Here is a 23014-nt window from a genome sequence, read left to right as displayed (position 1 = left end):
TTCTTTTTGTAACATCCAGTAGTTTTCCAATTACAGGTCTTTTACATTCTTGTTTAAGTTTATTTTTAAGTGGTTACATTTTTTTGTTGTAATGGTAAATGTGATATTTTTTTAGTTTTTCTTTCTCAGAGTACATAAGTGTCTGAAAATGCCATCAATGTCTGAGTGTTAATTTTGTATCCTGCTACCTTGCTAAATTCACTTAGTGTTTTGGTGGAGTCTTTAGAATTTTCTATGTACAATATGATATCATCTGCAAATAATGACAGTTTTACGCCCTCTTTTCCAGTTAGGATGACTTTTATGTGTTCTTGTCTGATCACTGTGGCTAGGACTTCCAGTACTGTGTTGAATAAGAGTGGTGAAAGTGAACACTCCTGTCTTGTTCCTGTTCTTAGGGGAAAAGGTTTTAGTTTTTGCCCCTTGAGTATGATGTTGGGCCATAGTTTTGTCATATATTGCATATATTGTCTTCTTATGTTCAGGTATGATCCATTTCCATTTTGTTGAGTTTTAATCAAAAATGGATGTTGCATTTTGTCAAATGCTTTTTTTTTTTTTTTTTTTTGCTTGCTTGTGTGTGTGTGAAAATACCTTGCAAATTTATTAGTCAATCAGTATTTTAATAAATTTTAAATTCATAAAAAATTTTGTGACAGAGGTACCAAACGATACTTTGTAAAGAATAAATGTTGCAACTGGAAAAATACAGCTAAAGTGATCTAAAATTCCACAATGTTAACACAGAATGAGCCACTACAAAGATGTGGCAGAATTTTTACTCTTAAATTTTAATACTTTTAGTATAATAAGTAATCCATAAAGACATGATCCTTGCAAATTTAATGCTTTATTTCCATCTATTGATATGATCATATGATTTTTGTCTTTCAGTTTGTTTATGTGATGTATCACGTTTATTGATTTGCAAATATTGTACCAACTTTGCACCCCTGGAATAATCCCATTTGGTCATGAGGTATGATCTTTTAAATATATTGCTGGATCCAATTTGCTAATATCTTATTCATTGAGTTAGCATCTACATTCATTAGAGATATTGGCTTATAATTCTCTGTTTTTGTATTGTCTTTATCTGGTTTTGGAGTCAGGCTAATGCTGGTCTTGTAAAAAGAACTTGAAAATGTTCCTCCGCCTTGGATTTTTTGGAATACTTAGAGGAGGATATGTGTTAGATATTTTTTGAATGTTTGGTAAAACTTCTTTGCGAAACCGTGCAGATGAGGGTTTTTGTTTGCTGGGAGTTTTTTTTATTACTGCTTCAACTTTATCAGCAGTTATTCTCTTAGATTTTCTGACTCTTCTTGAGTGAATTTTGGAAAGTTGTATTTTTCTAGGAATTTGTCCATTTTATCCAGGTTATCCTGCTTGGTGGAATATTGTTGTCCATAGTATTTTCTTACACTCCTTTGTATTTGTCTTGGGTCAGTTGTTATGTCACCTCTTTCTCTTCTGATTTTGTTTATTTGGATCCTCTCACTTTGTTTCTTGATGAGTCTGGCTAAAGGTTCATCAGTCTTACTTATCTTTTCAAGGAACCAGCTCTTGGTTTCATTGATCTTTTGTATTGTTTTTTTTTAGTCTCTATGTCATTTATTTCTGCTCTAATCTTTATTATTTCTTTCTCCTACTTACTGTGGGATTTTCTTGTTTTTTTCTTTCTAAGTTTTTAAGTTTTAGGGTTAGAGAGTCTGCTAGAAGTTTTTCTTGTTTTTTGAGATAGGATTGTAATGCTATGCACTTCCCTCTCATGACTGCTTTCATTGTGTCCCATCAATTTGGAGTCGTCGTGTGTTTATTTTCATTTGTTTCTAGGAAGTTTTTAATTTCTGCCTTGATGTCTTTGGTAACCCATTTATTGTTTATAAACATGCTATTAAGCTTTCATGTGTTTAATTTTTTATTATTATTTTTATTGTAGTTGATTTTCAATTTTATGCCATTGTGTTCTGGGGAGATGCTTGATGATTTCAGTTTTCTTGAACTTGTAGAAACTTGTTTTGTTTTCTAACATGTGTTCTGTCTTTGAGAATGTCCCTTGTGCTCTTGAGAAGAATGTATATTCTGCAGCTTTCTGGTGAAATATTCTGTAAATGTAAATTAACAGATGTGATCTAGGGTTTCATTTAGAGTCACTCTTTCTTTGTTAATTTTTTGCCTGGAAGTCTTATCCAGTTAAGTCAGTGGGTTGTTAAAGTCCCCTACTGTGACTGTATTGCTGTTAATCTCTCCCTTAAATACTCTTAAAGTTTTTTATAATTTAGGTGCTCCTGTATTTGGTGCATATATGTTTATCAGCATTATATCTCTTGTTGGATAGAATCCCTTTATTATTATGTATTGATCTTTCTTGTCTCTTGTTATGGTCTTCATTTTGAAGTCTATTTTGTCTGATATGAGTATTGGTACCCCATATTTTTATTCATTTTTTTTTGCATGGAAAATTTTTCCAATTTCTTCACTCTCATCCAGTGTGAGTTTTTTGTTCCTATGTGAGTCTCCTGTAGACATTATATATTTGCATCATGTTTCCTTATCCATTCAGCCACCTTATATCTTTTTATTGGAGCATTTGCTCCCCTTACATTTAAGGTTATTATTGATAAATACTTATGTATCGCCATTTTACTTTATGCTTATGTTTCTCTCACTCTTTATTTCTACTTCTAATTACAGCGTTTCCTTAACTTTTCCTGCTGTTTGGTGGTGATATACTCCTTTAGCATTATTATTTTTTTGTCTGGGAAGCTCTTCATTTCACCATCTATCTTGAATGACAGTCTTGCTGGCTAGAGTAGTCTTGGTTTCAGATCCTTGTTTTGCATTACCTTGAATACTTTATGCTATTCCCTTCTGGCCTGTAGAGTTTCTGCTGAGAAGTCAGATGACAGCCTTATGGGGGCTCCTTTGTAGGTAACAGATTGCTTTTCTCTAGCTGCCTTTAAGATTCTCTCTTTGTCTTGAATTCTTGGCATTCTAATTATGATGTGTCTGGGCTTGAGCCTCTTTTTACTCTTCTTGCTTGGGACTAGGTGTGCCTCCTGAACTTGTGTGACTTTTTCCTTGACCTGTTTAGGGAAAATTTCTTCCATTATTTCTTCAAACAAATTCTCTATTCTTTGCTTATTCTCTCCCCGTTTTGGCACTCATATAATGTGAATATTATTATGTTTTATATTGTCCCACAGCTCCTTTAGACTGTCCTCCTGGTTTTTAGTTGTTTTTTTCTTTTTGGATCTCTGATTGAGTCTTTTTTTCTCTCTCCTGTCTTCTAATTCACTTATCTAATCCTCAGCATACTCTAATCTGCTGTTTATTCCTTCAATATATTCTTTATTTTTGATATGTCATTTTAAATTTCCTTCACAGTTTTCATATCTTTTCTCATGCTTTTGAGCATCCTTACAATCAGTATTCTTACCTCTTTATTTTATAGATTGCTTATCTGTTTCATTTAGCTTTTTTTTTTTTTAGAGACTTCTCTCTTTCTTTGGGCTTTTTTTTTTTTTTTTTTTTTGGTCTCCCCATCATGGCTGCCTGTTTGGGTGTATAGCTGTGTATGAGATAGAACTGCTAGGACTCTCAGTCTTTTTGGAGGGTCTCTGGTGCAGGCCAATATCAGAAGCAGTTTGTGACTTGCCTGAATACCCCATTTGGAGCTATCAACAACCCTTGTCTTGAGGTCTTCTCTGCTGGGGCTGGGTGTGTTTGGACAGGACCAAGATGCACACCATAGTCTTCTTTTTGAAGGCCAGGGTCCAGAAGAAGTTCAGGGAAATAGTCAAAGTACTCTGAGGTCCACCTCTGGCTGCAGGCTGATTAATATGATTCTCTTAAATGGCCTCAGGCTGTTGAAACTCCACATGGTGGGGCAGCTGATTTTTATCAGTCTCTTAATGAGCCTCAAATGTAGAAATTCCTGTAGGTAGGCTAGATTTTTTTTTGAGCAATGTGGGGAAATTGCCCCCCCCGCCCCCCCTCCCCCAGACAAAAACAGCAAAATGTCTGCCTGAGAAATATGTCCTTGGCAGTATGGAGGCGTGACTCTGCACAGGAATCCAGGTGAATGCCTTGTGATCTCCATCTCCAGAACCCACAACCCTAGTTCTCCTCCACAGCTCCAGTCCTCTCTGCCCTTCCTCTGCTGGAGCCCAAGGTGAGTGGCTGCACATGATAGTGTGTGTTGTCTCTTTAAGAGGGTGCCTGCGTTTCCAGCCATTTCTCCCTGGCAGACAGAAATGTAGCTGTTTTTCACAGCCAGATGTTATGTTGGCACCTTTCTCAGTTCTGATGTTCTTGGCTGGGAAGCCCAGGTTGGGTTTTAGACCTAAGAGTCCTCAGTGGGAATCCCCCACAGCTAAGATATCCCTCTGGACCTTCAGCTGCTGCCTGTGGGAACCCAGCAGGTCTTTCATGCCCCTGCACTTCCTACCAGTTTCTATATGGTCTTCACTTTATGCCCTTGGTTTTGAGGGTGCTCTCCAGTTAGTCTTCAGTTGCAGTTGACTTTCCAGGATGTTTTTTCTATATTTTAGTTGTAATTCCAGCCTAGTCCTGAGAGAGTGACAGTGTAGCTTCCACTCAGCCTGCCACCATCTTTTCCATTTTAATTCTATATGCCTATATTTTTCTTTCTCTATTTCTACTTCTTTTTACAGCAGTCCCTTTAACATTTTTTGCAATGCTTTTTGGTGGTGATAAACTCCTGTTGGTTTTTTTGTGTGGAAAGCTCTGTATTTCACCATCTATCTGGAATAATAGCCTTGCTGGGTAGAGTAGTCTTGCTTTCAGATCCTCCTTTTGCATTACCTTCAATATTCATGCCATTCCCTTGTGGTCAGTAGAGTGTCTAATAACAAATTAGCTGACAGCCTTATGGGAGATTCTTTGTAGGTAAGGGATTACTTTTCCGTTGCTGCCTTTAAGAATCTCTCTGTCTTAAATTTTTGGCATTGTAACTAATATGTGTCTGGGAGTGGGCTTCTTTGGGTTCTTCTTGCTTCGGACTCTCTGTGCCTCCTGAACTTGTGTAACTTTTTCCTTCCCCAGATTAGGAAAGTTTTCTGCCATTACTACTTCAAACAAATTCTCTATCCCTTGCTTATTCTCTTTCCCTTTTGGCACTGCTATAATTCAAAATTGTTATGTTTCATGATGTCCACAGCTCCCTTAATCTGTCCTCCTGTTTTTTAATTATTTTTTTTCTTTTTGGATATCTGATTGAGTGATTTTTTTCTTCCTTGTCTTCTAATTCACTAATCCAATTCTCAGCTTCTTAAAATCTGCTGTTTATTCCTTCTAATTTATTCTTTATTTCTGCTATGTCATCTTTCATAGTTTTCATATCTTTTTTCACGCTGTTTCGTATTCTTACAATCAGTATTCTGAAGTCTGTATCTGATAGATTGCTTATCTTCATTTCATTTAGATCTTCTTCTGGAGATCTCTCTTGTTCTTTCTATTGGGACTTGACTATATGGGTTTGTTTCTATGTATTAGGTAGATCTGCTAGGATAGAACTTTCCATCTTTATGAAGGGTCTCTAGTGCAGGCCAATGTCAGGCGCTATTTGTGACTGGCCTTGTTTTGAGCTATTAACAAATCATGACTTTTGATTTCCTCTGCTGGGCTGATTTGTTGTTCCCTCTGCTGGGGCTTGGTGGGTTTGGACAAGACCAAGATGCACACCAAAGTCTGCTTTTCCAAGGCCCAGGCCTAAATGCAGATGAGGCAAAGACTCTAATCTCCCAGAGGTCCTCTTCTATTTTCAGGTTGATTGATTTAGTCTCTTAATGAGCCTCTGATTTTAGACCACAGGGAGGCAAAAACTCCGCATGGTGGGCAAGAGGTTTTCCAATTGGTGGAGCAATTGCTTCCTTCCCTCCCCAGGCAAAAGCCACCTGGCTGGCAAATGTCTGCCTTAGAAAGGTGTCTTCTTCAGTTTGGGGGAATGACTCTGTAGAAGAATCTAGATAGGTGTCTTCTGAGCTCTAGTCCCCTGAGCCAGCAATCTTGGGCTCTTTCACAAAGCTCTAGTCCACTCTGCCTTCCCTTTCACACAGCCTAAGGTGAGTGGCTGCACAGAAAACTTAGTGTGTTGTCCCTTTGAGAGGGTGCCTGCATTTCCAGCCCTCTCTCCATGGCAGGCAGAAACCCTGCTGCTTTTCAAAGCCAGATGTTATGTGGGCACCCTTCTCAGTTCCGGTGCTTTGGGGTGGGAAGCCCTGCTTGGGGTTTAGACCCGAGAGTTCTCAGTGGGAACCCCCCAAGCTGAGATAACCCTCTGGAACTTCAGCTGCTGCCTGTGAGGGCCCAGCCAGCCCTCTTGTGCCTCCACACTTTCTACTAGTCTCTATGCTGTCTCCACTTTAAGTCCTTGGTTATGAGGGTGCTCTCCAGCTAGTCTTCAGTGTTTATTCAAGATTATTTTTCTATATTTTACTTGTAATTCCAGTTTGGTCCTGGGAGAATGTCAGTGTAGCTTCCACTCAAACTGTAGCCATCTTGGAATTCTACCAAATCTTGTTTTAACTGATGTTGGAGTTTTAAAAGGTAGTAGGCTATAGCAACACTGGTATTTCAGAGCCTCAATTATTTTTTATAAATTTCATGTTTTATTGTTTGTTTTCCACAAAAATATGACAACTTTTCTTTGTATAGGGCTAAAGCAAACTTTCTTTTAAAGAAGTATCTCTAAAATAAAATTTAAAACAAATCTTTTAAAAAGTAAAAATATTTTTTTGAGAATATGCCTAAATTACAGTGCTCTTCTGAACTATATAATACCAAAAGGCTGCGTGGTGGCTGAGACTTCATTCTCTAGATAGTTTTAAAATCTTTAATACACTGAGCACTAACAAATTAGAGTTTCATTTAACTTTCATCCTCAGAGTTTCCATTATCATAGATGACACATACATTTGGTTTTCTTTAAATAGACCTTTACTCCATTGATTCCATTGTACTTTTATCCATCTAATGAGCTTCTCGGTCTACCCAAGAGCAGTGCTTTGAATGGCATGCCAAGTTCTTACTGAATGCTTAGGTTTTTACTTAGCCCAGTCTGACAGCTGCTATTCTCATTTAATGATTTTGCCAGAAACTCAGTAACTCACTTTGCCATTGACTTGAGTTTGCATATATTCTCACTTTTTATAACTTTATAAATATGGAAAAAATCCCTCTTATTCCAAGCTAAAACAAATGAAGGAAAACTTTGGGAAAGAGAGAAATATTGCACATAGAAATTTGCCAAAATTGTTGATGTATCTATGAAAAGTGATAATTTTTAAACATGTGGTTTAATAAAATAAATGTATCAAACTGGCATTTGGGTAGTGATATAGCTTAAATTTGAATTTAATTTCCCCTTCACTCCTATAACCGCATTATTTCAGAAATTGACTGAATAAAGGATGACCCAATTTCATGAAGATAAAAACCTTTAAATTTTCCTTATAAGCAAATTGAGGACAGAGCTGAGTAGACTGTTCCTGACCCATGCACGCTAAGTATGGTAAACTTATTGAACTGAGTAGAGTATTAACTTTTATGACTGTTGGGAGACAATTTTCTATGTACCTCTCTTGTGTCTACACATCTTCTGAGCAGAGGCACTAACTTCCATTTGTTCCACACCAGATTTTTCAAAGATATTTGTATAGAGAATAGCTTTGGAAGATAAAGATAATGTCTTCCTTTGTAGCAGACAGCAGATGTGTTTATTTTTTAGTATAATAAACATAATACCACCTGGCCAGGTATGGCTCAGTGGTTGAGCATCACCCTAGGATCCAGGAGCTCACGGTTCGAGTCCTGGTCAGGACACACACCTGGGTTGCAGGCTCAGTCCCCGGTCAGGTGCATGCAGGAGGCACCGATCAGTGATGACTTTCTCATAATTGATGTTTCAACTCTCTATCTCCCCTCCCTTCCTCTCTCTGAAATCAATAAAAATATATTAAAAAAAAAAAAATGCCTGTTTCCAGAACAAAGATCAGACAGGTTTTCTTACTGCCTATTATAAAGTATTTGTTTTACCTAAGCTCAGAATTGTACAGCTATGACACTAACCCGTTGTGTGTGTAGTGTCCACCTGGCCCATTCTGCATCATCCTTATGAGACTGGGGGGTAAGAAGGATAAACATGACTACAAAGCTCAGTTTTCCATGAGAAAAAATGTCTTATGTCTCTGACCCAGGTTATTTTCTTAGATACATTAAATGTTAATTCTTTAGGCTAACTTTCAAAAGAAATTTCACTTCCCTTATTTCTCAGGTTTCAGGGGCTGTTCATAATTACCCTCCTTTCACAGTGTTTAATTCAGATGATTAATAAGGTTTTTAAATAGAAAGGCACCAATATTATTCCTTATTTCATTAGTAAGGTATGGGTATTTATGCTGTGATTAAAAATCAAACCTCAGTCTCTGTAGATGAATACAACCAAAATTTATTCTAGCTCACAAAACATTCAATGAGAATTAAATGACTCTCTAGGGTACCTTAATCCTTCATCTTCCACAAAATGATTGAGTCAGGCTGTTCCCATTTTGGGTGTTGCCATCTGAATTTTTATACTCCTGTTGGCAAAAGAAGAGATAATAGTAAGTGAATAACTACCACCTACCCTTGTATGCCTTGACTCCCATAATTTCTTGTTTATTGACTATGACTGGTTACATGGCTCCAAGATGCAAGATGGTTGAGAATTTTAGGAAAAACTATAGACATTCAGTGAACAACAATGTCTCTGTCAATTTCAATGACATCTTTGCAAATATTTTTAAGTTGACTTGCCTACTTATTCTAATGCTAACACTGCATTTTAGAAATTATTATGGTCTCATAACAAATTTCAATAACTGTTATATGTAAATCCCTACTTCCTTTAACAAAAGTGCCTTTGTTATTTTTGTATGATTATTCTTCCAGATAAAGCTAAGAATCCTTTTCAGGCATTAAAATTCTTTACAAAATATTGACATTCTCATTGGAAAAAATTAAAACTGTAAAGTAAGTTAGGAAGAACTGATATTTTTATAATATTAATCTTTCAGTGCAGAAACAAGATTATATTCTAATTCCTATAGAAATAAAAATTTATAATTTCCTTTATAAGATTCAAATGAATTTCTAAAATAATTATAGGCATTTTAGGTTTTTAATTATTTTTTGTGAGTGGTATTTCTTTCATCTTATTATCTTGTACATTTGATTATGACAACTGAAATGTTCTTTCGAAAAGATTGACAGGCTAATAAACCTATGTTAAAGCTTATCCAGAAAATGTGGAGAAAATAAAAACAAAATGTAAACATTTATATATATTTAAATTATTTGAAATCTAAAGTAAATATCTACTAATTTGAAAACCAAAATAATGTAGTTGATTTCTTGAAAAAACTATAAAATGCTGAAGTTAGTTCCCAGTCAAATAGAATTATAAATAGAAAAGAAACAAAAAACTTGAAAAGATAATGACAGCAAAATAAACTAAAATGCTAATCAAAACCATCCCCTTTATAAAAGAACCAGGCTAGATGATTTTTCATGCTATACTAGTTCTAGTCAATTTTCAAATAACACATAACCAATATTACCCTATTTTAGATTGTCTAAGAAAACAGTAAAAGAGGTAAAAATTGCTTGATACTTTTTATGATTCTAGTATAACTTAGACACCAGATAATAAAACCTTAAAGACAGAAAAAGAAAGGAAAGTTGCAGGTCAATTTCATTTATGAGTAAAGATGAAAAATCTATATTGAAATTATACAGTAGTAAATAAATAAGCTAAACATACAGCTTTGGCATTTTGATTAATGATTTAAAGCATATAATATATAAATATAATGGTAAAAGTACATTGGAATTTATAATATCTTGATTCCCCAACCCTCTTGGCATATGTAGCATTTACCAGGTGCCTCTAGATGAAAGAATAATGGGTACAGTTAATGTGATAATACTTCTCAGAAAACGAGACTGTGAATAACTACTCTTTGTGTGGAAAATCTTATTAAATCAGTTGGTTTCCAAATCTTAGTTTTCAAAAGTATTGGGGAAAGATCTAATTGAACTTCCAGCTGATTGGTCATAAAAATAATTATTTATTTTAGTTCACTATATGGTTTTGGTGAAGAAGTACAAAGAATAAGCATTTCCAAACAAGTAAACTTCATCATCTGTTTGTGTGACTAAAGTTTCTTAGCATTTATGCCTATTAAAAATGGAAAACAGAAATAAGATTAATGGTTAACATTACCTCATTCTACAATAATTAATATTTTACCAGGGATATATTAAGTAATTGGGAAACATAAAGTACCTTTACCTTTTAATTAAGAGGTACATTTCCTACAAAATTTACTTTTATGTTTAAAAAGTACTTATTAAAATTTATGTTTTGATGATTGTGCATTAATAATAATATTAACAAACCAATTCAAAATAAAGTTTTAGCTCAGTTTTGTTTCCTATAAGCCTCTACTTGATCTTGAAACTGCTAGAAGCAGATTCCTTTTGTGTGCTTGGGAAGCTTATAGCTGGATGGAAAAGCTGGCCCTGTGTGTTCCAACTAAGTGAGGCACTAAGGAGTCATTCAAAAGAAAGTGAAATTGTAAAAACTATCTGAAGGCTAACCCAGACTTCATTTACAGGTGAGAAAAACAGAAGCTGTGAGAGCTTAAGTAACTTACCTAGATTAAGCAACTATTTAATGGTAAAGCTGGAGCTTAAACATTAGCAGTCTGACTTTGGAGCTTGCCTTCTTGACCACATCATCAATGAATAATGTAATTTCCAAATTGGTATTACACAATTCAGAATGAGACTATCTTCATGAAGCAGGTGGAACAAATTTATGGTATGTCTAGAAATTTAGCAAAGATTCCATCATGGGAGTAAAAATGTCAAAAGTTTAAATTACCCCACAGAAATAGACAAATGTTAAAAGTCCCACTGGAACTAGTTAAATATAGAGTTGTATAAAGGTAGGAATAGCCTTTCCAGGAATTCTTCCAATCTGGAGACATCACATTTAATTATTTTCAAGATACAAATTCAGTTTGGGAATATTATTGACATAATTTAGCAAATACGCCCTATTTATTAGTAACTACAGTCCCAGTTAATTTTTATATAATTTTTTTTATCTACAACCAGTTTTATAAGCATAATAATATTTAAATTTGAGATGTACATAATGATTTTTTTTACTAGTAATGACATTATTAAATGTGTACTTTCATCATAATTAAAAGCCCTCACCTTTATCTCAAATAGAATATGTACATTCTGGCTGAATTCTACACTCATGAAAAGAATGACTTTTTTTACTTAAATCAATAATTTTATATTTAGAACACCACTGAGAAAGGCAAGTTTTTGATCCAGCTTTAGGAGCAGACAGCAAGATTCTACTTCAAAAGACTTTAGAAACAGAGAAAAGTTAGCTGTGCAAAAGTCACAATTTTCCTCCTTTCATGGTTTTACTCATGAGGTATAGATTCCAGAAAAATGAGTTCTGTTTCTGATCATGTCAACTTCTTTCTACACTAATAGACATTTAGCATTTGTCTATTTCTGTGAGGCAATTTAAACTTTTGACATTTTTACTCCCATGATGGAATCTTTGCTAAATTTCTAGACATACCATAAATTTGTTCCACCTGCTTCATGAAGATAGTCTCATTCTGAATTGTGTAATACCAATTTGAAAATTACATTATTCATTGATGATGTGGTCAAGAAGGCAAGCTCCAAAGTCAGACTGCTAATGTTTAAGCTCCAGCTTTACCATTAAATAGTTGCTTAATCTAGGTAAGTTACTTAAGCTCTCACAGCTTCTGTTTTTCTCACCTGTAAATGGACAATAATAATTAGACTAATCAAAATAACACATGTAATACACAGCACAGTGAGTGGTATAAATTAGCCAGTAAATGTTAGCTATTATTATTATTGTATATAGCTATCTATTCATTTAACCTGTATTTATTGCATATCCAGAAGTGAGGTGCATAAAAATCAGAAATAAAGACCTTCCCCCAGTCATCAATGAACTCATTGTCCAGTTACATGTACAAACAAGTAAATAAATGAATTCAATTCAGTATTATAAGTGGTAAAACAGATAATATTATGAGCTACCCAACCTGGGTGGGAATTGGAGGCCACAGAAAATTATTTGAAGGAAGTGATATCCGGATTGAGGTTTAATGGCTGAGTGAGTTACTGGGATAGTAGGTAATGGAGTTATAGGCAGAATGAATAAGTATGACTCACCCATGTAAAATCGTTTTTTGAAGTTTATTGATAGCATTTGTAGAATTGTTTGGGTTTTTATTTTAACCTCTGTCACTCATTTTTTATTTGAATCCTACTGGACCATGAGCTTCTTAAAATGGGATGGTGTCTCAGTGACTAATGAAATGGCTAATACATAGTAAGAGATAATAAGTGCTTATTGAATTAAATGGAATAAAATTAAGTCTCAGGAGGGGAAGTGTTTTAAAATTAAAACTATAAACCAGAATTTCTAATCCTAGGAAGGGTTAGCAAGGGAGATATTAATTACAAATTTACAGTGTGCTGCGGTGGGGAGGTAACACAAATTCAGATTGAAAGAACCAGCAACTTTCTCTTTTGGAAGCAAGGCAATTAAAATACATTTTTGGAATATCAGATAACTTTAAAACAAGCACAAAAAGATTTCAAAGATAACTTTAAGTATTTCATTTGCTTCTATTTATAAATAATTTAGAAATGTGTATAGTCATATATTTGTAATAAAAATTAAATATGAGAGCATAGTTTAACACATGTAAAAGGATGTCTAATTTATTGTTAAAAGATAATCATATTTAGGAATGATAACCTGAGAAGCCTTACAAACCCTGTGTTATAGAATAAAAATTTTTTGTCACTGAGGAACAGTTTTCCATAACTGTATATATTTTGAACAGTGCAGATTCTAAATAGATAAATCTCAAGTGGGAAATGGGAAACATTTGTCTGTGTTGAGTATGAAAATCTGAAGATGTGAGTTGATCTTCAAATGAAAGTTTTAGACTTTGATTTTCCCACTTCTGAGAATTTGTACTTACCTTTTTATGTCTGTGGTGCTTTCTACAACCCTGTATAATTTCACCAACAACTGAAACTATTCAGTTATTTTTGTGGCCTCCATGATCTATCAGTTGTGTGTAAAATAGCACAAAGAAAGCTAAGTAAAGAGAACAGGATAGACATTTGGTGGCCTGCATTTCATATGCTGTTCAAGTTGGTGGCAAATAAGATGACTAATTCAAACTACTGCTCCCTTCAGCTTGACTTTAAACATATTCTTCCTGATTCTAGGTCCCTGACTTCTTTGTTCTTAGAGGACTTACTTTGTATTGTTGGCACTTTCTCTGTTCCTTTGAGATATGTGTAGATCTTTTTTAAAAAAACCTCTTGCCAGTTTTATAAACCAGAAGTATCTTTTTCAAGTATCTGGGTGCCCTCACCTATGGCATATTAAAAGCAAAATAAATGAATTCTTATTTAATACAGTGAAATAAATCCAGATTGAAAAATCTTCCCCCTCCAAAACCTGATGATATAAATAAAAATCATTAGGAAAAAAAGAAGCTGGCTCAAAAACGCCCACATGAATTTGTGAACATTTAAGAGAAAAAAGATACTTGCTAAGAAGGGTTTCTAGAGGCTAGTTGGGCTAAAGGAAAGCAGAGCTTAGCAGCCTTTCCTGTACAAGGGCCTCTCATGCCAACTATACCTCAGAAAGGAGCCTCTCTGTTAAACTGTCTGCCTCTGCACTGAACTTTCTGCCATCTGAGCTAGCCCCTATATAGGAGTTTCTAGAATCCTATTTCAACCAATTGGACTAAAGCTTTCCTCCTCCAGTTAGAGCTGCACAGCTTCGACCAATCAGAGTAGCTTTATTCTGACTAATTAGGACAGTGCCTTTGGACCAATCAAAATGTGACGATTCAGAGTCCTCATTTACATGAGAAAAAACTAATCAGGAACCAGGGCTGTGGACTTTGTCTATATAAATCAGTTACTCTCTGGCTGGGGAGTGCACATTCCACTGAAAACTATTTCCCCAACTGGCTGAAATACAGAAGATGCTGTACACGAGCAGAGTGGAAAAGAACATGGTGGAGCTGAACTGCCTAGCTGGAGAGGCGCCTGGCCCCAGGACCACTTGGCCCCAAGGCATATACTGCCAGTACTGTTTTCACAGCCTCACTGCATCACAGTTGAACTGTTCAGGAGCAGTGCTGTTTTCACAGCCATGCTATATTACTGTCCAGCTGTTTGCACTGAGTCAATTTTTCTTATTTACTGCATCCCAAATTGGGGATTCCTATTGGCATTGAATTGCTGTCCATTGGTCATCCATTGACAAATTAAACAATGAAAAGGAAGGACTTGTGGCTAATGAAAGAACGAGCAATGTTTCCAAGAGTTAGCAAGAAATCACTTGTAGAAGTGCAGAGCAGCTTCTAACTTTCCCATAGAGAAGCATTGGCAGCTCAGGTCAGGGTGGAGATGGAAATGAGAAAAGGGTTGTAGATAAACACAATCCTGAAAAATCAAATGTAATTCATCATACAATAGTGTCAAATTTGGGCAGCCATGGGAAAAGATGTGGAAAGTCACTTGAAATTAAAAACCTCTTTCCTAGCTTTCTGTTTGCCCTTCAGCATCGGGGAAAATGAGTTAACCATATTTGGAGACTGCTATTGGGATGAAAGAGGAAGAAAGAAGACAAGAGGATCCTAAAAATACTAAATACTCATTAATACAGAAACAGAAATTAGGTGAAGCAACAGGCAGAAGAGGACATCTAAGACTAACTCTTCTGAGGGAGGCCGTGAAAGAGTTGAGCTAAAAACATGTAATAAATTTCCCTTCATGTCCTGAGCAAGGGAACATCCCCAAAGGAGTCACTCACACGCAGTTTGTCTTTCCACAATACCAGGTTTATCAGGGCAGGCCTCCCCAATAAACCAATAGAGTAACATGCAAGTTACACACAGAGAAGTGGAGCTTCTATGAGAGGAAACTCAGCTCCCACTCAAAGTCCCAGTCACTGGTAGTGTCTGCAGGTGGAGAGTAAGGTGTAGGTCTCAAGCTAGGTGGCTGCAGTGGCAGCATATGTCCAGTAGAGTGGAAGTCTGTAGGGCTCCAAGTGTGACCTGTGGTACAGCCAAGGTTGAGGGTTTGCGCTCCGAACTCTTATAACCCCACAAGGGGTGGGCGTCTCACATTAGCATGCATATGGAGTCTTTATCCAAGCGTTCCTACTTGTGGTTTTAAGCATTCCAGGCCCCTCCTAAGGGCATTCCCATTACACCCCATTATCTCAGTCCTGACAGCACTTGACATAGCTGTCATGGCTGATATGCCTCCATATTGGTTTGTAAAAGGTGTCCAGAAAGTTTGCTCTGCTCTTGCTTGATACATCACCAAACTGTGGACTCAACAGAGGTCAATAAACAACCACCACCCCTGACAAAAAAAAATGCTTTCCTCTGTTCTTCTAGAGAATACAAGTGGCTGGTGGGAAAGGAAAGGTAAAATGTGGTTAGGAAAAATTTCAGGCTGACCTTGATGGAGCTAAGTCTCTAGGGACTCACATTGAATGGGATGAATCATTTGAATTTCAAATTATCCACACTGTATTAAGGCAAACTCAAGATTAGGTAGAGAGAACTGGAGAATATACTATTTAATAAAATCTCTAAAAGCAGATTAAAACCCAATCTTGCTAATAAAGACTGCTCACAGTTCCAGCTGAAACTTACTTTTCTCCAAGTAATAAGGCCTGAACTATAGTAAATAGTACTATGAAGGTGTGGTGGGGAATGGGAGCCAGGAAGAGTTCATCTGATTCTATCAGATCAAACAGCAGATGTTGACTGAGTTGGCCAAGTACTTACTAAAATAAAGCTTACCTAGGTTTGTACTGCCAAAAAACTTAGAGTGACAATAGACCCTCTTTTATAGCCAAAATTACACAATATCAGGCTCAAGCTTTAGGAATCAACTATCACAATCATCATGGAGACCTCAATCCTCGGTTAAGGTAGAAAGAGCTTATCAATCCTTAAAAAGGACTCTAGCCAAGCTATGCCAAGAAAAGTCAGAGTCCTGGGTATCTATGTTACCCATAGGTCTCATGAGAATAAGAGCTGCAACTAAAGAAAAATTACAAGTGAGCCCCTTTGAACTTACCTATGGCAGGCATTTTCTCAAATCTGACCTGTTAATAGATAAGGAAATCCTTCAGCTGTTACATAGCACCATTAATCTAGGACAGGTACAAAAAGCATTACAGGAATATGAAAACAAAATTCTATCTACCCCCAATAAAGACTAACAACAAAAACAAATTAAACTAGCAGGCAGAGTCTATTTAAAAACCTAAAGGGACAGCTGTCCTGAGTTCCAACTACAGTCCAAATGGAAGCGACCACATAAGTCCTGTTAAGTACCCCAACTGCAGTAAAGCTTCTGGAGATAGCCAGCTGGGTTTACATATCCTGAATTAACCCTGTTTCTTGTATGTCTTCACAGGAGCCATAATCTGAGACTTCTCTTGTAAACCCATTGAGGACCTCAAAATTCTCTTTAAGAAACAAAAATCTGTTACAGATAAGTAATGTAATGGTTAAGCCTTAATATAATTGACTTTCTTGTATTTTTAACACTTTTTCTACTAGCCTTTCAATATGCCAGCCTCATCCCCCAGAACACCTACAGCTATTAGAAAAACTGACATCAACTAAAAACTCCTTTATCCATACTTTTTTAACCTAATTGTCAAATTTGTTGACCTTATGATATAACAATTCCATATCAAGATGATGACTCTGGGGATCCCAGCCCACCCGGCTTTAGGAGAATTAGCCAACAGTCTCTTTGTTCCAGTCTCAGATCCCATTCCCTTGTCTCCCTTAGATCAGGCAGAGAGACTCATACCTCATGCAGACGGAGGCTACGGCCAATGTCGTCAGGAAGAAGTCACTGAGAGCATACCCTACTCCCTCATTACTCCTAAAATATTTCAAGTATGGAAGTCTCTAAGGGGGAGAAATGTGTCAGGATAGTAAGAAGCTAGGAAATTTCTGGGCAAGTGGAATGGGGAAGCTGAGACAAAATAATTAAACACGGCCAAACAGTTTGAACAACTTACAGCCAGCTAGTGAATCACAAGACCTTATCTTCCCTAAACCAAGGATACTTGAGAGCAAATGGTTTATACCTTTTTTTCCTAAGCAGAAAATACATAGCTTAAATCACCCTGGTTTAGAAAATAAAGAACAGAGATCTAATTCGTGCTATTTGTGCCAACTAAACCCAAGGACAGATGAAGTCAGGAGAACAAATAACAAAAATCTGACTAAAGTCATATAGACCCAAGATGAAAGTAAAACAGTAAAGCAGACTAAAGAATAATCACAAACTTCCCTCTACACATTTTGATGCATCAGTGTATTAAAAGTGCACCTGGAGAGCTGTTGAATGTTCTGTTGAAATCCTCCCCTAAGATTCTCACCTGCAGGAGAGAGATAAAGTTCCTCAATACAAAGACCAGGTGTGGGCTTGCTCTAGAGCATGAACTTTTAACTTCCTCCTAAACTCTAAGGGACCCCACAAGACTTGCAACCAGGAGAGCAGTGAGCAGTGGCTGCTCATCCTGGGTTTACCCCATAATCCTGTCTCCAAGGCTCCTTTTTTTCTCTGACTTCCCTGTGAGTTACAAGCAGCCCTGCCTTGCCTCACTACTGTCACTGTGATCTTCACTTTTTAGTGAGCTAACAGCAGTCCCCTCCTTGATTCACTTCTTCCCTATGATGTTTCTAGGGAGCCAAAGAAGAGCACTGCCTAGATTCTCTCCTGTTGCTTCTTCTACCCTAAGTCCTCCCTTCATTTCATGGTCCCCAGCTTTAATAAAGCACTCTCAAAATCATCTGGACTTGTATTGTAAAAGCTTTATTAAACTGTCAAGAACCCACACACTGCAGGCTGGCCTGAGGCCGACTGCTCTGGATCTGGCCCCTGTCTGATAACATATTTACTATGACAGCAAATGCAGTGTTTTCATCCTAAATTTTTGTAGTGCCAGTCAGAACCTCTGCTTTAGTGTTAGTCATACTAATGGTACAGCAGTTCTCATTTTTTTAATGAATTCTTTAGAAATTGAAATGATCACTTTCATGCCCCAATTTTCCTTTGTCTATCAAAAATTTTCTTTCACAGATCTAGTCAGAATTGCTGTCTTTTTAGAGTCCATTAGCATCTTTCTTCCTTTTAAATCATGTATCTTCTTTATTCATCTCACTCAAGAGAAGGGAGCTCAAAGCAAATTCATCTCTTACTGTCATGTATTCAGGGTAGTTGTGGTCAAGAGCAAAAAGCTTTGTGCTGGGGGTCAGATTCAGGGTCTAACTTCAATTTCTGCATCTACAAAATAGTGGTGTTCTGGTGAGGATTAAACAAAATAGCACAGAGCAGCACTTTGTAAACTATAAATGCCTATTAAAAATTGTAGGTATAATTTTATTTATTTATTTATTAAATGTATCTTTATTGTTGAAAGTATTACAGATGTCCTCCTTTTTCCCCATTGATCCCGTCTATCCAACCTCAACACCCCCAGCCAGGCCTTTACCACACTCTTGTCTGTGTCCATGGGTTATGCATATATGCATATAAATTTTTTTATTTATCTCCCCCACCCACCCACCAACCTCTCCCTGAGATTCCATGAGGTTTGTCAGTCTGTCCCATGCTTCTATGTCACTGAAACTATTTTGTTCATACGTTTATTATGTTCTTTAGATTCCACATACAAGTGAGATTATGTGATATATGTCTTTCTCTGCCCTGCCTGGCTTATTTAGCTTAGCATAGTATTTTCCAGGTCCATCCATGCTGTCCCAAAAGGTAAGAGATACTTCTTTATAGTTGCATAGTACTCCATGGTGTAAATGTCCCACAGCATTTTTATCCACTCATCTACTGATGGGTACTTGGGCTGTTTCCAGATCTTAGCTATTATAAATTGTACTGCTATGAACATAGGAGTGCATATATTCTTTCTGATTGGTGTTTCAGGATTCTAAGGATATATCCCAAGAAGTGGGATTACTGGGTCAAAAAGCAGTTGAATTTTTAATTTTTTGAGGAAACTCCATACTGTTTTCCATAGTAGGTGCACCAGTCTGCATTCCCACCAGCAGTGCGTCAGGGCTCCTCCTTCTCAACAACCTTGCCAGAATGTGTCATTTGTTGATTTGTTGATGGTAGTCATTCTGACAGCTGTGAAATGAAACATCATTGTGGTTTTAATTTGCATCTCTCTGATGATTGGTGACATTGAACATTTTTTCATGTTTCTTGGTCATTTTTATGTCCTCTTTAGAGAAGTGTCTATTCAGGTCCTTTGCCCATTTTTTAATTGGATTGTTTGTCTTCATCTTATTGAGTTGTATGAGTTCTTTGTATATTTTGGAATTCAGCCATATCTTTGGAAAATATGTTCTCCCATACTGTGGGGTTTCTTTGTATTTTGACAATGATTTCTTTTGCTATGCAGAAACTTTTTAGTTTGATGTAGTCTCAAAACCAGATAAAGACACGATCATATCAATAGATGCAGAAAAAGCATTTGACAAAATCCAATATCCATTTTTTATGAAAATTGTCAGCCAAATAGGAATAGAGGGAACATACCTCAACATAAAAAAGGCCACATATGACAAACCAACAGCCAACATATACTCAATGATCAAAAACTAAAACCATTTCCTTTAAAAACAGGAACAAGACAGAGTTGTCCACTTTCACCACTCTTGTTCAACAAAGTACTGGAGGTCCTATTCATGGTGATCAGACAAGAAGAAAACATAAAAGGCATCTAAATTGGAAAGGGGGATGTAAAACTGTCATTATTCGCAGATGACATGATATTGTACGTAGAAAACACTAAAGACTCCACCAAAAAACTACCAGATTTAATAAATGAATTCGGCAAAATAACAAGATACAAAATTAACATCCAAAAATTAGTGGAACTTTGAGCAATGAACTCTCAGAAAGAGAAACTTAAAAAAATACCATTTACCAATGCTACTAAAAAAATAAGATACTGAAGAATAAACTTAACCAAAGATGTGAAAGACCTGCACTAAGAAAAGTACAGGACACTGAAAAAAATAAATAGAGAAAGATATAAACAAATGAAAGAATAAACCATTTTCATGGATTGGAGGAATTAACATAATTAAAATGTCCATGCTACTCAAAGCAATCTATAGGTTCAATGCAATTCCTATTAAAATACCAACAGCATATTTCACAGAGCTAGAACAAGTAGTCCAAATATTTATTTGGAACCAAAAAAGACTCTGAATAGCTACAGCAATCTTGAGAATGAAGAACAGAATTTGAGGGATCACTTTACCAGATATCAAACTATACTACAAAGCCATTGTAACCAAAACAGCTTGGCATTGGTACAACAAGAGACATATAGATCAGTGGAACAGAATAGAGACACCAAGTCATTATGGTCAATTAGTATTTGACAAAGGAAGCAAGGGCATGCAATGGAGTAAAGACTGTCTCTTCAATAAATGGTGTTTGGAAAATTGGACAGGTACATGCAAAAAAACAAACAAACAAAAAACACTAGATCACCAACTTACTAAATACACAATAATAAATTCAAAATTGATAAAAGACTTAAATGTAAGTCAGGAAATCATAAAACTCCTGGAAGAAAACATAGATAGTAAAGTCACAAAAGTCTCATTTAGTGGAATTTTCACTGATACATCTCCTACGGTAAGAGAAACAAAGGAAAAAATAAACAAGTGGGACTACATCGAACTAAAGAGCTTTTGTAGATATAATTTTTAAAGAAAAAGATAAAAATATTTTAGTCGAAACATTTTCTAGATTGAACAGAATAACCTACCTCTTTTCTCTCTTAAACCTTTTGCCATTATAAAAGGGGTACTGGGGAAAATCTTAGCTTCTTGGCAAAGAGCCAAGGCTGCAGTCTTTCACCCCACCTTGCCACTTGAGAGAGTGGTCAGAATCTTTGAATTTTTACTGAGCTGACTGATAAAGTAGGTTTGCAAAGTGTAGTGATGTGGAGTTCGGAGGAAACATGAAGAAACACAGCTACAGTTACCTTATCTCTGTTAGGGTTAACAGCTAACAGTTATTTTGCTTCTTCCCTTATTATTTGCACAATAAGATGTGGACAAAATGTAATTTTATTTAAATGAATGTGAATATACTCATTTGGAAAAACTATGCTGTTCTAGTTATAAGAATTTATCTGATAGGAAATAGGTATATTTTTGGAAATTGGATATTAATAGCCATTGCTAATCTTAGAGATACTAATGCATGTGATATAATTAATCTGATACATATCTGCACAATCTTCCTTTATTTATTTTTTCAAAACCCAAAATGTATTTATTTAATATATTCATCACAGGTGCTCAACCAGAGACTTAATTTAAAAAACAAAAACAAAATATGACATCACAGCTGAAGATACGGAGTCCTATACAGAAATCAAGACAAGGACAACCATCTAAGGAAAAAATAAAAAGACAGTACAAGGAGGGAGGTTGGACAGCCCAGGTCAAGGCTCTTGGCTGGAGACCTGCTTTATATAGGTTTCTTGTAAGTCCTTCTTAAAGGCTGTGGGCTTTTTCCAGAGCTTCGCAGTGTACATGTTCAATGGGCTATTGATGTTGGGTTCTCCTAGCAGGCTCTGGATGGAAAGCAGGATGGTCCTGATGTCATATAGGGCAGACCACTTGTCCTTTAGGATGTCCAGGCAGATTTTACCCTGGGTGTCTAAGTTGGGGTGGTAGCAGGGCATGAGGAATTTTACCATGGGTGCATTGTACCTGTAGACACTGGGGAACTTTAGGGAGAGCTTATACTTCAGGTCTTTGTATACTGTGCCAGCTGCTCCATGGATGGTCCCCATCCATTTGAAAAAGTTATGTGATTCAGGGAAGGCAGAAATTCCTTTGTCGCCAGACATCATGAGGGTCATCAGCTCCTGCTGTAAACGGGGTCCCGGGGTAGCGGTTCTGGGAGGCTATCCGGGCAGTGCTGGCAGGGACACAGGAACTTGGAGAACACGACTGTAACTGCCTCAATTTTTTGAAGTTCACAGAATTTTTATAATTAATCTTTCCACACTTGGGAATCTTCTACCATCTTCAACTGCTCTGTGAAGTCTACTGTAACATAACCTAAGTAAAGTGATTTCCCACCTTCTTTGGGATACTCTATTGCTCTGAATTTGCCACATACATGCATCATCATGCTTTCTGGTTTTAGACACAATGGGTAAGCATCACATACTTTTTAAATCTTACTATAGTGTTTATTGATTGCCCATAACAAGTAACAGTAGTGCATTGTCTTACAATTTACAAAAGTGTTTTCATATACATTCAGGCATTACAGTATAATAATTAAAAGTGTTGGTTTCTTTTTTTTTAAACTTTTGTCCAAAATATTACAGATGTCCCTTTTTCTCCCCAATGACCCATGATTTTCTGGGTTTAAAACTCTGCTCTTCTCATTATTTTTTAAATTTATTATTTTATTTTATTTATTTTTCTTTTCCATCTCCATTTGTCCCTTCTATACCATCTTCCACTTCCACTCCCCCACCCTACCTTTACCACTTTTCAAATAAATACACAAAAAACTCAATTATTTGTGCCAATGAAGAGAAGTAATAGATAAGTTGTAGTATATGCAGATTTAGGTATGATGAATCAGTTTGTTTTCTTTCTTCACAAGTTTTCTCAGTGGAGGCACAGTTTTAAGATGTACTTCTACAGCACATTGTAAAGTTTTTAAATAAATTAACAAAGTAGATGTAAGAATAAATGTTCAATAGTTTTGGATATGAATAATGCAAAATGTA

General features: G+C 36.2%; 1 pseudogene; it reads right to left on the bottom strand.

The window, feature by feature from the left end:
- Positions 1 to 21703: 21703 nt before the first annotated feature.
- Positions 21704 to 22135, bottom strand: LOC107539319 (ubiquitin-conjugating enzyme E2 C pseudogene; annotated as a pseudogene).
- Positions 22136 to 23014: the final 879 nt, after the last annotated feature.

The sequence above is a fragment of the Miniopterus natalensis genome, chromosome 2 (genome assembly GCF_054644295.1).
Source record: "Miniopterus natalensis isolate mMinNat1 chromosome 2, mMinNat1.hap1, whole genome shotgun sequence".
NCBI classification, from domain to species: domain Eukaryota; kingdom Metazoa; phylum Chordata; class Mammalia; order Chiroptera; family Miniopteridae; genus Miniopterus; species Miniopterus natalensis.
The sequence above is the reverse complement of the archived record's forward strand: the minus strand, read 5'-3'. Positions and strand labels throughout refer to the sequence as shown.